The sequence below is a fragment of the Triticum aestivum genome, chromosome 3D, assembly GCF_018294505.1.
Source record: "Triticum aestivum cultivar Chinese Spring chromosome 3D, IWGSC CS RefSeq v2.1, whole genome shotgun sequence".
NCBI lineage: Eukaryota > Viridiplantae > Streptophyta > Magnoliopsida > Poales > Poaceae > Triticum > Triticum aestivum.
In genome coordinates, this window is record NC_057802.1 from 323,446,786 (window position 1) to 323,449,864 (window position 3,079).

Genomic DNA, 3,079 nt, shown 5'->3' on the forward strand with positions numbered 1-3,079 from the left:
ACGAACAAGTAAGTACGACTTAGATCCAAAAAAGACAATCATGGTTTTTATTTTGATTTGTTGTAATCCATGCATCTGTCATTCATGTATCACTGATTCAGATTAAAACAATTATGTAATAATCAGAAAATAACCATGCACAAATGTGATATGTTTCTCAAGCAAGTTCGACTAATTACTAATGCATGCATCAATAACGAGAACACGGTTTCATATATATCTTTTTTAATGCAACTTTTGTATATGGGATGGCTTATTTGATTGAGTCGTGATTCCTTGCTCCAGCAATCAGGTCCTTTAATCGCAAGAGTAACAATTATTTCAATTTCACTTAATCATCATTCTAACTTGAAACTTATCAAAACAATTCTAACTTTACAATATGTAAATGCAAGCTCATGTGTAATATAACTCACAGTGAAGCAGCCAAGTGCCGGCACGACTGGGATAGCATGTTGAACTAGAGAACTTGGACCTGTGGGGTCTTGAGCCCCCCCTTCCCTTTTTTTGAACACATCTTGAGCCCTTCTTATATTGAGCTAGATGCATGTAATTTTATTATCCCGATGCAACGCACGGGCATATTTACTAGTCTTTCCCTAATAATAAAGCACGGATTGACTTTGTCGGGTTCACCGTCATAATACGCTTCTTCCCGTAAGTTTACGCTTTCACTTTGAATTTAAAACATATACACAAAGTGGTACTATATGTTTTACGTGCCCAAACTTGTAGCTAAAATTTCCTTAAAACGTTTCCGAGACTCTGTCACCTCTGTAGCCATCGGGATAGGAGCGGCACATCTATAAGTAGCGAGATCTGAGAGAACGCTGAACCACGCCGATCGAACATCGTGGACGCCATCATGGATACGCGCGTGAGCTGCGCCGCCAAGCAGAGAAGGTCGAATGGGGGACGGCTCCGGCGGGGCTCTCGTCGGCGAACTCGTCGGCCGTCCGGCTCTCCCCTCCGCCTCTGTCCCTCTCGGCCTCTCCTCCGCCTCCGGCGTCCCCGGCCCCCCTGTAGGTGCGTCTCCATCCCAGCACCTGAGCTCCCCTGTCCTCGTCGGCCAGCAGCCGCGATGAGGCGCTCGTCGGTCGGCAGCCATGGCGCCGCTGGGTGGAGAAGATTGGCGGTGGCGTCAGATCTTCCCGTCGTCCGGTTCATCTCGTGCACCGTCACGCCCACCGCTTCGGCCCCGTCACGCGCGCGGCCGTGGTGTACATGGCGCCCATCCTCCCCGGCCCCCCGGGACCTCACCTGCCCCGCTCGGCCCGTCGACGACGACCACGTCCCACCTCGCGTCGAGCACCTCCCGCGGCAAGGAGGTCAGCACCAGCCGGCAGCCCAACTTGCGCGCCGTCCCCGTCGGGCGCCGGCACACCGGGCTCGACCTCGCGCGCCGCAGCAACGCCCACGCCTCCCCGGCCGGGTCGGGGTACCTTGAAACATGGACGGCCGCCGAGCTGCTGGGGCCACGCCCAACGAGCACGCCCCGCGCGTCCTCGGCGCTGTCGGTGATGGAGGCGGTGGCAGCGCCCTGCCCGGAGTTGACCGCGGCGAGCGCGAGGAGCTGCGGCGAGAGGCCGAACACAAGCAGCCTGCTGGGCGCGCGCGCGGCCACGATGGAGCGGAGCAGCGCGAACACCTTGGCATTGAGTCCGTCCGTGGACCAGAGGTGAAGAGCGAGGAGGTGGTGGTCCGGGACACAGCCAAGGTGCATCCTGCGCATCAATCAGAGACGAAGGCCAGGTATGTATGCAATTAATTCAAAGAGATTTACTGATTTACTTTAATGACTACTCAGGAAGTATGTGACAGGGATGTTTCTCCACTGACCCCTGGATCATGAACGCTAATTACAGTTGCGGATCAGCATATGTGTGACTGGGATTTTATGGCTGCTGCATGGCATTGGGCAATATGGTGGAATTGTTGTGGGATTTTGGATGTCTTTGCGGGTTCACAGAGATAGATGTAGGTGAGTTTTTTCAGTGCTTATGATTGTGTTTGATAATGCCTCGTTCAATGAGCGTGCCATTCGACCAATTGCGATCGTTTCGTGGCTGATGCGTTGCCACTTGGGCCTCAGCCTGTCTGTGTGAGATGTTCCAGCCCCAGCGAGTGTTTCTGTAATAAAATGTAGAAGATTATGGTTAATAGATAGTCCCACATCGTTTACTTGTAGACAGTCCCACCAATTTAAATGTGTTTGTGAGTTGACGACAACAAGTAGCATCAAAGGAGTTGGTCAAAGATGGAATAAATGGAGCGGGAGATGCTACCTCAAGAATCAAAGGAATTAACAAAGAAAGAGAACAGAGGGAACTCAGGCGATGTCATGGCCCGAGCAGAGGCAGTGGTCGACTGTGGGAGGGAAAAAGAATAGAGGGAACTCAGGCGATGTCATGGCCAGAACAGAGGTGGCGATGGACTGTGGGAGGGTGGGCCGGCAGCGGGCAAACTTGGGCGGCGTTGGTTCACCGTCGAGGTCAGGGGAGGGAAGAAAAGGAAGGAGAGGAGGCGCGGAGGAGGAGCTCGCGGCGGCAACGCCTTGCCAGAGGCGCGGGCAGCGGGGGAAGCGAGGAGATCGGGGCATGGGGGCTAGCGTGCCTGTATGGCGGTGCAAGAGGGAAAGGATCGAGAGAGAGAGGAGAGGAATTTTAGGATCGGTCTGCTCTAGGTTTTTTTTGAGCAACTTCTGGTAGGGTAAGAGAAACAGGAGATGGGCCTTTGCTAGACCAGCTAGGCAAGTGGGCCTCTCTCTCTCTTTGCTGTTTTTATTTCTTTCTAATTTAGAATAAACAGAGAACTAAAAGAAGTGAGAAAAATTCCCCTCGAGTTTTGAAGTGAGGATATTTGCCCTGGATCAATTTAAATGTGCTTAATCCAGGAACATATAGGATTTGGTCATGATGGAGGAATTTAAATTTAATTGAAAACAAATGTACACGGATCACTATGCCTCAGAGCTAGCCGAAACGCGGTTCACTCGATAGAAGATGGGCAAGTTTGGTAAAATGATGAATATACACAAAGAAATACTCCCTTCATCCCAAAATTCTTGTCTTAGATTTCT

General features: G+C 51.4%; 1 pseudogene; it reads right to left on the bottom strand.

Annotated features, from left to right (window-relative positions):
* Nucleotides 1-768: 768 nt before the first annotated feature.
* Nucleotides 769-1,723, bottom strand: LOC123076284 (uncharacterized; annotated as a pseudogene).
* Nucleotides 1,724-3,079: the final 1,356 nt, after the last annotated feature.